The following is a 13,573-nucleotide window of genomic DNA, read 5'->3' as shown; positions in this document are numbered from 1 at the left end:
TGTACCAGGCAGAGTGCAGAAAGAGTTTCCCTTCGTGCTCATTGACAACGGTTCAGTGTAAATGAATTCTAATCTTCCTGGATTTTAGACACGTCATCTCCTCAGAAGGAAGTGGGGAATGGTTAGAGGGGGCAGCGTTCTCCACAGTCAATTTTCCAGATGATTAATACTTTCATTCAGTTATTTATTCTCCAAATATTTATTTAACACCATTCACGTGCAGGGCCTGGGCTTATTGTTAAGGAAAAGATGAAAAGGGCGAAGTCAAATGGAAATGCCAAGGCAGGAAGATGGACTCTTTTGAAGACTAAAAAGACGTCTTCATGGAGGAGGTGTCTCAAGTGTTTTTATTGAAGTATAGTTGGTTTATAATGTTGTGTAAGTTTCAGGTGTACAGCAAAGTGAGTCAGATACTGAATCTAGCTCCCTGTGCTATATATAGGTGGTCCTTGCTGTTTATCTATTTTATATACAGTAGTGTGTAACTGTTAAGCCCAAACGCCTAATTTATTCCTCCCTTCCGCTTTACCCTTTGGGGATTGTAAGTTTGTTTTCTATATCTGTGAGTCTATTTCTGTTTCGTAAATAAGTTTATTTGTATCACTTTTTAAAGATTCCCACACATAAGTGGCATCACATGATATTTGTCTTTCTGTCTCTGAATTGCCTCAGTGAATGTGATCATCTCTAGGTCCATCCATGTCGCTGCAAAACGGCCTGACTTTGGAATGGTGTCTTGAAGGAGGCCTCGAAGCACAGCAGTACTTGATATAAGACTGAGGAATGCTTACTGCATAAGCGTCACTCGGCTTTTAAAATATTTTCTTCAGTCCAACTTTTGTTTGTTCTTAACTGAAGTATAGTTGATGTGGGAATTCCCAAGTGGTGCAGTGGTAAAGAATTCTCCTCCAATGCGAGAGACCTGGGCTCATGCAAGTCTGATCCTTGGATCTGGAAGATCCCCTGGAGCAGGAAATGGCAACCCACTCCAGTATGCTTGCCTGGGAAATCCCACAGACAGAGGAGCCTGGAGGGCTACTGTCCATGGGGTTCTCAAAGAGTTGGACACGACTGAATCACTCAACAGCAGCAATGAATAGTTGATGTACTTTCCTCAGTGATTTTTTTTTCAATGTATTCTTTTCAAAAATAATTTTTATTTACATATTTATTTTCATTTTTGGCTGTGCTGGGTCTTTGTTGCTGCACAGGCTATTCTCCAGTTGGTGCAAGGGCTTTCTCCTTGCAGTGGCCTCTCTTGCTGCCGAGCTCTAGGCGAGTAGGCTTCAGTAGTTCTGGCTCCTCCAGGCTCCGCTGCTCCACAGCATGTGGGATCCTTCTGGACCAGGGATCGAATCCTGGTCTCCTGCACTGGCAGGCAGATTCTTTGCCACTGAGTCACCAGGGAAAACCTCCCTGTATTCTTGACACCATGGCTAGAGTTAACAAACTTGATCACACCATCCTGTATTTTTTTTTTTTTTTGGCCATGTGGTGTCTTCCTCAGCCAGGGTCTGAACCAGTGTCCCCTGAAGGGGAACTGTGGAGTCCCAACCACTGGACCACCAGGGAAGTCCCCTCTCATTCCGCTTTTTGAAAAGGTTATTCCTCAAGAGAATGTTTTCAATGTGTGCTCTTGGTGTTCTCCTTAGTGGAGAAAAGTGGATGGCACGAGAAAACACAGGGCACTTCCCATGACCCTAATCAGACGGCCAGGAAGCGCTAAAGCGTGTGTCCATTCCAGTAGTGCTGTGAGTATCCACTCTTTGCTTTTATCCAACACCAACTGTTATTCTGTCTCTCTCTAAAGGTAATTAATAGATATTTTTAGATAGCCTATATACTGTTTTAATTTTTCTCTTGAAATGTTTCTTCGCTTTGAGTTTTTAAAGGAAGAATATTTAGCAATGACAGTAACAGAAGTAGTAGATCTTTATAAAGTTTGTGCAATGACTAGGTATAGCTGCACTTTAAAGGGGAGTTTTAAAATTTTCTAGGTACCTTGGGGCTTCCCTCTCAGCTTAGTGGTAAAGAATCCACCCGCAAATGGAGGAGACACGGGTTTGATCTCTGGGTCAGGAAGATCCCCTGGAGAAGGAAATGGCAACCCACTCCAGTATTCTTGCCTGGAGAATCCTACAATCCATGGGGTCACTGAGAGTTGGACATGACTGAGCAACAACAAAAGGAGATATCATCTCTCCTCTAGTAAGGGTCACAGAGATAAGTAGTGGGGTCAGGCAATTCGAGGTATAATGGGAAGCCTCTGGGGGTTCTGATAGAAGGAGGAACTTGATTCTATTTACATCTTAAGAGCAGTGCGGAGGCCGAGATCAGAGGCTCTTCCAGTGGTTCAGGAAGGGCTCAGATTCAGGATGTATTGTAAAGCTGAGGGTAGCAGGATTCGCTGGTGGAGTGTGTTACCAACCAGGGTTCTTGGCCTGCTGAATCAATAGAATTGACTACAGGCCAGACAAGCACTCGAGCCAGGGCTTCGTTGGGGTCCCTGCTGCAGCAGTGTGCAGAGAGAACAAACAACAGATCCCCTGGCTGGCTTGTTCCCCAGCAGGGGGCCAGCTTGTTTCTTATGGGAGGCAGTGAGGGTAGGAGTGTGTCCAAGAGTCGGGCCAGAGGGGTGGCTTAGGTGTTTTGCCCATCCCTTAGTTGGTGTTGTGTGCAAGGGGCAAGTACCTGCTTTTGCTCTAGGCTCTTAAAGCTCAACATTCAGAAAACTAAGATCATGGCATCTGGTGCCATCACTTCATGGCAAATAGATGGGGAAACAGTGGAAACAGTGGCAGACTTTATTATTTTGGGTTTCATAATCACTGCAGATGGTGACTGCAGCCATGAAATTAAAAGACACTCCTTGGAAGAAAAGTTATGACCAATCTAGACAATATATTCAAAAGCAGAGACATTACTTTGCCAACAAAGGTCTGTCTCTTCAAGGCTATGGTTTTTCCAGTTGTCATGTATGGATGTGAAAGTTGGACTATAAAGAAAGTTGAGTGCCAAAGAATTGGTGCATTTCAACTGTGGTGTTGGAGAAGACTCTTGAGAGTCCCTTGGACTGCAAGGAGCTCCAACCAGTCCATCCTAAAGGAGATCAGTCCTGGGTGTTCATTGGAAGGACTGATGTTGAAGCTGAAACTCCAATCCTTTGGCCACCTGATGCAAAGAGCTGACTCCGTTTGAAAAGACTCTGATGCTGGGAGAGATTGAGGGCAGGAGGAGAAGGGGACAACAGAGGATGAGATGGTTGGATGGCATCACCAACTCAATGGACATGAGTTTGAGTAAACTCTGGGAGTTGGTGATGGACAGGGAGGCCTGGCATGCTGTGGTCCAAGGGGTCACAAAGAGTTGGACATGACTGAGCGACTGAACTGAACTGAACAGTTTGGGTGGATTTTTTTTTTTAATCCCTTATAGTTACTTCATATTCTGTTGCTCCAGGAGAGGTGTGTCCATGTGCAAGCATTGCAAACATGGGGGCAAAGGGTCCCGGGTTCCAGCCTGTCTTGATTGGATCTGGAACATGAGAGGAAGAAAGGAAACAGGGACAGAGTCTAGGTCTCTGCACTGAGCAACAGGTCACAGGTGTCGTCCGGGGCTGTGAGGAGGATCCAGGGGTCATGGCAGACACGTGGGAGGAGTTGGTCAGTAGCACAACAGTTTGGGCTGTTGAGTGGGAAATGCTTTTCTTAGATTGGGGTTCCTGGAAGCAAGGCCTGAGCTGGGGATTCTTGGGCAAGTGATTTATGGAGGAGGAGCTCTCCAGACAAAGTGGTGGAGGATAAGGCAGGAGAACCAGCTGGGCAAAGATGTAGTTGCAGCCGGACTCTCTTCTCAGCCTGATCCCACAGTGGGACTCTGGGCTGTGAAAGGCACCATGGAGTTGTCTCTCTTGGATACAAGGAGGCTGGGCTTCAGTGACAGCCAGTCATTGGCTAGGCTCCCCATTTACCCTTCCTAGGGTATTATCTTCCCAACATTTCTGGGTGAGAAGTTTGTTTTTTTTTTTTTTTAATCATCTTGAGCATCTTTGATCAGCCAAGGCAAGGCTCTAGAAAGGCTGCAGCTGAGTGCTGGTAGCAGCCAGCAGGCCCTGGGGGAGGGACACACTGGCCTGATGAAGGTCTAGGAGCCCACCTAGCAAGGCCACCCAGGAGAAGTGCAGAGGGAACAGCTGGGGATGCACAATTATGGACTGGCGGAGTGTATTGTGATGATTAAAGCCATGAGACCAGCCGAGGTCAAGTCAGGAGGAAATGTGGATAAAAGATGAGAAGAGCCTCAAGATCTGAGGCCTTGGGGCACCTCAACTTTAGGGCTTGGAAGAGGAGACAGAGGAGGAAGAAGCTAGTGAGATAAGAGGACAGCCTGAGTAGCAGGGTTCTCAGAACACACTGGAAAGAGGGTGGCTGAGTAAGAGGAGAAGGACTGCATGGAGATTGCTGAATGAGAACAGTCAGATCGGTGATGGGAACCAAAGCCGGGTCAGAGTGGACTCCCCAGAGAACGCTTCTGAAATAGCAGAGCAGGTTGCAGGAACTGGAAATGGTTTGCCCTCGCTGGAATGAAGCGTGCAAGGGGGCAGCGGTGAAAGACAGTGTTGGTATGCAGGCAGAGGGGAAGGGGCTAGCTCATCCAAGTCTTGTGGGTGCCATGTCAAAAAAAGCTGGGATTTTAGGCTGTGGGAAGAAAGCACTGAAGGACTTTAAGGTGAGAACAAATGTGGTGGGATTTGTATCTTCTTCTGGAAACATTTCATGCCCTTGTTTGTGCCCTAGACTGTACACCCTTTGTAAGTCTACGGGCAATCTTCACAAGGGTGTGTCTCTGTAACCGTAGTTCCGTTGTGTTTTCCTGCAGTTCCAAAGAGGTTCCGCCTTTCAAAGTCTCCAGCCAGTTCGGATGCCCACTTTCAATTTCTTTCAATTTTTTAATTTTTTTTTTTTTTGAGCTAACGATGCTAGAAAATGATGCATCAATGAGAAAAATTGGGAAATTATTAAAAATATACCCCCATGAGCTTTAAAATTTTCATCAGCATGTTCTTCCTGATGAACCTAAGGAGATTTTTCTTTGCAAAATAGGTTAAGCATTGTTGTCAGATAGCCCTAGGAGTTTGACGTGTACAGTTTTACCCAGATTTGGGCTCGCTGAGTTCAAAACAAGAACCATAATTTCCTGGAAACATCTGGCTCTCTAACCACCATCTGGCATCATCTTGGTAACTCTTAACTATTATTTTGTGCCATTTTATCAAACTTTATTTATTTTACATTATTCATTCATCTTGGAAATGAGTCCTTAATGCTTATCAGAAAACCCTTATTTCTAGTCTCCTTCCTTGTAAAAACAGTACAGCTAACTCTTCCTTTTGTTCTAAGAAAGCAAAAAATGTGTGGTACTTAAGCTTTCAGGCCATAAAGACAGGGTAGAGAAGGGTTTTCTTTGGTATATATGTATTGCCTGAGGGAGCATTAGACTTTTTTGTTAACCAAATCTTATTGACTTTCTGACTGCTGGTGGGAATATAAATTTGTGCAACTGCTTTGGCAAGTTACTTGGCAGGACCTATTAATACTAAATCTGATAATCCACAGACCCTATAAGCTAGCAATTTCATTCCTAGGTGTGTGCCAAACAGGAATGCCTACGTATGTTCGCAAATAGACGAATACAAGAATATTCATGGTAGTACAACTCATAATAGCCCCAAACAGGAGCCTGTCCAAATGCCCTTTAGTTGTAGAATGGATGCGCTGGTGTATTCATGCCACGAAATATTACACAGCAATAAGGATGAGTGAAATACAAGCAGTACAATCTTTGCCACAATATCACTGAGTCTGTCGAGCATGGTGTTGGATAAGGTCTATACTGTAAGAGTCTATCTATCTTGTTGTTGCTGTTCAGTCACTAAGCCGTGTCCAGCTCTTTGAGACACGATAGACTGCAGAACGCTCAGCTTCCCTGTCCTTCACTATCTCTTCGAACTTGTTCAAATTCATGTCCATTGAGTCAGTAATGCCATCCAAGCATCTTATCTTCTGTCACCCACAAAGTTCAAGAATAGGCAAAATGCATCTATGGAGTTAGAAGCTGTGTTCGTGATTACCTTCGGAGAGAGTTAGTGGCTAGAACCTTTGAACATTGATCAGCTTGTCTCCCACATGATGTCTTCCCAGACTTCTCAGACATCACTTGTTGCCATCTTTTTCTTGGCTCTCGGCAGACCAGGTCCACTCCTCATGGCCTGTCTCCTTGCATCCTTGCTCTGTCCCCATCCTTTCCTCTTGGCTCCAGGGATTCTGTCAGTGCACCTCCTGCCTAAGAGGGAAAACTCCTGGAGGACCAGAGTCATTGCTCCTTCATCTGTGTGGGCATTGGCCCCACAGCCAAAGTCTTGATGGACGCTTGGCAAATGGTTTTTTTGGTGGGATTCCCTGGTGGATTGTTGAATGGTATTCCCTGAATGGCAGTGCTGTGGATCACACTATTGAATGATCTATTGAACGATCACACATCATAGCTCTTAAGGACATCTTTCTAAAACAGAATCTATGCAACCTGAATACCTTTACTTTGATGAGTTCTACCCATAAACATGGCAGTTGAGTTTAAGGATTGGTTTTCTAGTATTTAAAAAAATTTGTCTCACTTTATTACCTGGAGACCTTCCCACTGTGGAGAACTGTGATTGCTGCTCAGACACTCAGAGTCACCCCTTGATTGCAGTCAGAGGTATAGGATTTGAATGAAGATTTGTGCTCTTGACTACTGTACCTACAGGGGAGGAAAGTCGTGTCAGATCCTTTTTCTTTTTAACCATCAAACTCTCAATTACTTGTGACAAAAGTGACGTGTTCTCAGCTGCCACCCTAATTAGACCATCTCACATTTTCTCATTTCCCATTTTGAGCTTCATTTTCCTTCTAGAATCTAGTTTTTTGGAACATTAGCTTTTATAAACTCACTATATGCTGCATATTCAGCATATTAATCCCATTGTTATCAAGCTTTCTGAAGACTGAATGAGACTGAATCATTTTCTGATTTAGATAAGATTTTCTTTCTTCCCCCTATAGTGCTACATCATTTGACAGACTTCCTTTTGAATGTCAAGGGTGCAGAGTTCACATTTGGCATGATTATGCTTCATCCAGGAGAAAGAATTTCCCAGATGGTTTAGAAGGCTGAAGGGCAATATTTGGAGACTAGGAAAACCTCCCAGCATAAAATTGATTGGAAATGCCTACTCAGTCCTTTTTTTTTTTTGAACCCACATACATTTTTTTTTTTTTTTGTAACTTTCACCTTTGTTCCCTTCTGGGTTTTCTGAAGCTTCTCTTCATGGGGTCTAAATCCCTTTCTCTTGGGAGCAAGTTTTAGCACTTTTTAGTACTAGGGGGACAGTATTTCTAAGACAGTTTGAATATTAGATAGAACCATGAAACTGCCATGTTTTGGTAGGTCAAAAATCATCAAACATTAGCAATTTCAGGTGGCTTAATCTCAATATCTGTTCTTGCTATTGTATCCATTCATCAAATAATTGTTCACCACGTATCACACATGTGTCCGACACAGTGCTAGACTGGGAAGATACAACAAGGAATGAGTCCTTGCCTTCTGAGACCCTGCTGGGGAGCAGCCGTACAGACAGGTGATAACAGCAGAGGCACCATGGTGGGCCGCTGAGGCCGTGCGGGGGCAATCCTGAGAGAAAGCAGTGCCCTGCAGAATAAGCGGAAGTTGGCCAACTGAAGGAGGAACAGGAATTGTAAGAATAGCACTTCCGTTCTGGAATGTTCCTAGGGCTGGGGTGGTTTACGGGAAATAGAACATACTGGGCTACGGTGGAGAGAGTGGAATAGGGCTTCTGGGGAGTCCTGAGGCCATGAAGATGGGTAGGGGCGTGTAAACTTTGATATGGCTTTGGAAAGCATTCCAGGAGTAACAGAGAAGAGAGTTTTAAACTGAAGCACGGTTTATGCCTGGCTTCCCTGGTGGCTCAGATGGTAAAGAATCTGCCTGTGATGCAGGAGATTCAGGTTCGATCCCTGAGTCAGGAAGATCCCCCGGAGAAGGAAATGGCAACCCACTCCAGTATTCTTGCCTGGAGAATCCCATGGCAGAGGAGCCTGGAGGGCTACAGTCCCTGGGGCAGCGAAGAGTCAGAGATGACTGAGCGACTAGCACTTTCACAGCGTATGCCCTTCTACATCCAGATTGAGGGCTAGAAGGAGGGATAACAGTAGTCCCAGGGAGGGCCACTGGGGTGGAGCCCTGCGCACATGTTTCCTTTGTTGTGTTGTCTGTTCTTGGCGGGGGCGGGGGAGGGGGGTGGGTCCCATTATTGAATTTTTGTGTGAAGGCAGAAGAAAAGGAACTCTGATCATGTTCAGGAGAGAGTTCAGGAAGGGGAGTTCTAGGGTAGTTGTGGGGGAAAAAGGCAGAAGAAATGGCCTTAGAGCTGCAAGTGACCCAGTCCACCGCCTGGGGAGAGAGCCATCCAGAGCGGGCAGGAGGGAGGACCTCAACGGACAGCAGGGTTTCTTGGAGTAGCTGTGTAGGGCAGCAGTGGGGCAGCTTGTCTAGCCACCAGCCGAGGCAGATGGCAGATGTTCTGAGCGTGGCAAGGATGGCAAGCCGTTTCCTCGAGCTTGGAAGCCACACAAAAATACCAAGACCCATGCCAGCATCCCCAAGGCAAAGTCCCTCTTAATTATATAAGGGAGCCACAGAAATACACAGAAACGCGAAGGGGAGAGAGTTACCTGTGGGTGTAGCAGAACATCTTATACTTAAAAATTGTCCCGACCCTTCTCTGAAGAGGGGAGGGATAGGACACAGAGGGACCTGCTTAAACACTTAGCCTGACTGTTGCTTTCACTTATAATTTAATATTAAAATTCAAGTCTCTAAACACATAAATTTATCTGATCCTGCACAGTGCTTTGGCTCCCTCCCCGAGCCCCCTGTTATTTTTCCAAGCTGGTCTAAATTTTCCAGGTTGTTGGAAACGCTGGTTATCCTGTGGCCTTCAAGAACATCTTACATTAAAGCCAGTCACACTGAGTTATGGTTTTTCCATCAACTAAACCTTTTCACCAAATTGCCCACGGCTGAAACTATTTTCTGATAGATAAATATTTTCAAAGTTCCACTGTCAAACCCAGTTTAAAAATGTCAAGTTTGTAATAAGTGTACCCACTGGTGTCTCTTCTTTCTTATGGTACTTTTTTTTTCTTTTTTTTTTCAGAACAACAAATCTGGGGGAAAAAATGTAGAGATCCACATATTAAAATGATATTAGTGAAGAAAGAAACAATGACTTCTTTGTGATAATTTATAGTTATTCAGAGGAGAAATAGCTTCATACCCTTATATTTAAAATCACGCCTACTCTTGTGCTCAGACTCAGCTCTGACATGAATGTTATGACTTATTATGAACAACACAGGGCAGTAAGAGATACTGTTGAAACTCTGCAGGAAAGAGGAGTGTAGTCTAAAAAAATTTGAGGACATCACTTGCAAAAATTGGAAGATATTCATCCTGTTCAGCAAAGGTTAAAGAAGGGATAAAGACAGACTTTCTATCAGAAACTGCAAGCCAGATTATTTCAGGACTGGCATAAAGCTGAGCACACATGAAAAGCAGTGTATTCTCGATGTGGGATGTGTCACACGACATTTTCTTATTTCTTTGTGGGTTTATTTGTCTGTCCCCTGCCCCAGGGAGGTATCTCCCTGAGGGGCCGCTGCTTGCTCACTGCTATAATCCAGCACCTGGGATGTAGAAACTTCAGTGAACAGGCATTAAAGACACAAATAACACGTGAATGAACGGAGAATCACAGAGGTCCAGGAAAGTGCTTTTTTATGTGACTGTTCGGGATGAAGCAGTTGCATCTCTCAACACCCTACCCTCTCCTGTTCTTGTGTTAAAGCTCCAGTTCCCAATGTGGCAGTGTTTGGGGCGCTGAAGAAGGTTGTTGTTGTGTTGTTCAGCTGCCAAGTTGTGTCCAACTCTTGGCCGTCCCATGGACTGCAGCACGCCAGGCCTCCTCGTCCCTCTCCATCTCCCAGAGTTTGCCCAAGTTCATGGCCTTCGAGTCGGCGATGCCATCCAACCATCTCATCCTCTGTTGCCCTCTTTTCCCTCTGCCTTCAATCTTTCCCAGCATCAGAGAAAGTAATTAAGATTCAGTTCAGTTCAGTTCATTTCAGTCACTCAGTTGTGTCCGACTCTTTGCGACCCCATGAACTGCAGCACACCAGGCCTCCCTGTCCATCACCAACTCCTGGAGCTTACTCAAACTCATGTCCATTGATTAGGTGATTCCATCCAACCATCTCATCCTCTGTCATCCCCTTTTCCTCCTGCCCTCAATCTTTCCCAGCATCAAGGTCTTTTCAAATTAGCCAGCTCTTCGCATCAGGTGGCCAAAGGATTGGAGTTTCAGCTTCAACATCAGTCCTTCCAATGAACACTCAGGACTGATCTCCTTTAGGATGGACTGGTTGGATCTCCTTGCAGTCCAAGGGACTCTCAAGAGTCTTCTCCAACACCACAGCTCAAAAGCATCAGTTCTTCCACGCTCAGCTTTCTTTATAGTCCAACTCTCACATCCATACATGACAACTGGAAAAACCATAGCCTTGACTAGACAGACCTTTGTTAATTAAAGTTAAATGAGGTCAAAGGGTGGGCCCTGATGCCATAGGATTAATGTCCTTATAAGAAGAGATGCTGGAGAGCTCACTGCCTGTCTCTCTGCAAGGAAAGGCTGCAAGAAGATGCAGTAAGAAGGCTGCCGTGTGTGAGGAGGAAAAGAGCCCTCAACGGGAGCCCAGGCCTGCTGGAGTCTTGATCTAGACTCTGCGCTCTCTGGACCTGTGAGACAACACACTTCCACTGTGTAAGCCTCCCTGGCTATGGTGTTCTGCAGCCCAAGCAGACTGCACACATCCTAGACTTCAGGTGGAATGTGGACTCTAGAACTGGCTCTCCTTGGCCTCCATCAGCTGGCTGGCTTGCCCCTGGTGAGAACTTCTCAGTTCATTTTATACATGAATGATGAGAAGTTCTCTCTTATTGGCAAAGCTGATGTTCCAGGCAGAAGAGGGCTGTGGTCTCAGGGCTGGAGGAGAAGGACCGTTGTCCTTCCCTTCGATGAAGTCACGCTTAGGGCCAGAAAACTTCCAGGTAACTTGGGAAAACGAAAATATCCTTTTAGTCCTTGGAATCAAAACAAAACTGTTTCGCACAGCCCTCTTGGCAGGTGGGGGTGGGGTGCTGCACTCCAAGTTCACATGCTGAGCAGTTTAATATTCTGACAACAGCAACAATGAAGATCGTTCACATTCTTAAAATTAAAGAAGTCAGAGGTGAGGATGGGTCTGCCTTGTGAAAATGACGAGAATAGCGATTATATTCTCAGAATGAAAATATCGCCTCATGAATTTGTGTTTGTTTTGCCAGTCCGTACAGTTTGTTTTTTGACAAGTCCCTCTTGGCCTGTTTCTCCGATGGAAGGGCTCTGTGACCCACTCTGACCTGCCTGGGCCCGGGTTGCTGATGGCGGAGACGGCCTCAGGGGCCCAGAGGACAGGAAGGTGTCAGAGTCCCACAGGTCACATCAGCTTCCTGCAGCTCCTTGGTTTTGCTCCTGTCTCTGTGGTCTGGCTCCTCGTGGTGGCCTCCCATTGCGGAGCTCTGCAAAAACTCAGTGATTCAAAGCCAGCTCAGCTTATGTCCCAGCGTGGCAAAGGGGCAGAGCAGGGACGGGCAGCCCTAAGGTGTTTGCATGATGCTGGGCACCCTGGACACAGGGAGAACAAAGGAGCATTTCATGGTCGCGTGCAGGGGACCTGGGCTGCTCTTGAACCCATGACCTAGTGGAGAAAGTTGCTATCCAATTAAAAAGTCATCCAGGGAACTCGAGAGAACAAGCAGATGAAGTGTGAAGCTGCCAGCAAGTCATTCTGAGGTTTGCCTGGGACTTGTGGCCCAGAGAGGCCCCGAGGGAGCTGCAAACACCTGCCCTGGGGAGTTGCCAAACTTGGTTCCCACGCAAGGACAGTTGCATCTGCTACAACCTGCTGACCTGGGCGCTCCAAGCAAGTTCTCTAGCCCACAGCCCTTGCCCTCAAAGATTTTGCAATCTGAGATGGAGCTGAAATGATGACCTGAAACGGACACCCCAGGTCTGAGCAGAGTCAAGCAGTGTCTGCTGCCCACTGGACTTAGTACATGGGGAAAATATCCCATGGATAGGTCCTCATTTTTCAAATATGAAGAGCATATGAGTGTGATGAAAACCCAGTTAACACCATGATTCAAGATGAACGAGACAGAGCAAATGTTAGCATCCAAACCAAAGTTTCTAATGCTATTTGAAAATTCCTTGTCATGGGACACATCCCAGATACAATCTCCTTAACAAGGGTTTCATGAGGCCTTATACTTCCTCTGAAAGGCAGTTGCCCTCTCATGCGTATTTACCAGAGGTGCACTTGCTGATGAGTTAATTACTATGAGGATGAAAAATAAGATCCCCAGTCTCTGTGTTTATAGCCTGCAAATCCGAGCCACTATTCCACACTGGAGAGATTTCCATAACTGTTCTCCTTCAAGCAGAGGACTGGATTTGCCTTCAGCACAAAGTAGAAGGGAACCTGTAGTTCAGGAAATGGTTCTCGAAGTAAAGAGGTAACATCACACTATGTGTTTTCAATCCCAGTTTCAGCAACATGGGCTTCCCTGGTGGCTCAGATGGTAAAGCATCTGCCTGTAATGTGGGAGACCCAGGTTTGATCCCTGGATCAGGAAGATCCCCTGGAGAAGGAAATGGCAACCCACTCCAGTATTCTTGCCTGAAAAGTTCCATGGACATAAGACCCAGGTAGGCTATGCCATGGGGTCTCAAAGAGCCAGACACAACTGAACGACTTCACTTACACTTTCAGCAACTTTTCCCTGGTATCTCAGTGGTAAAGAACCCACCTGTCAATGCAGGAGATGCAGGCTTGATCCCTGGGTCTAGAAGATTCCCTGGAGAAGGAAGTGGAAACCCAATCCAGTATTCGTTCTGGAGAATCTCATGGACAGAGAAGCCTGGTGGGCTACAGTCCATGGGTTGAAAGAGTCGGACATGACTTAGCAACTGAGCGCATCTCCTCTGGCAACATTCAGGAAAGGCTCATCGGCTACTGCCTAGAGCTCTACTAAGCCAGCAAATCAGAGACACGGCTCTGAGCCTCAAACAGCTAAAGAGAGATGCCGCCAGGGCTGCTGCTGGAAAGGCACCGAAGGAGGTCGGGGGACAGGAGGCTGTTTAATAGGAGGTGTTGTCGTCTTCCTATCCTGGCTCCTAGGAGAGCTGTTCTTAGCTCCTCTCAAAGCAAAAAACGACCCTGTCTACGACCGGTGGCTTCAACTCTCACCACCACCCCTTAGCCAGAGCAAGGAAAAGTCCTGATCCTACAGGAGATGATGAAGGGAAGCCAAGACCTGGAGGCTGTCTTCTCTTACAGTGCAATTGAAGCAACAC

This window comes from Bos javanicus, chromosome 1 (assembly GCF_032452875.1).
Source record: "Bos javanicus breed banteng chromosome 1, ARS-OSU_banteng_1.0, whole genome shotgun sequence".
NCBI lineage: Eukaryota > Metazoa > Chordata > Mammalia > Artiodactyla > Bovidae > Bos > Bos javanicus.
The sequence above is the reverse complement of the archived record's forward strand: the minus strand, read 5'-3'. Positions refer to the sequence as shown.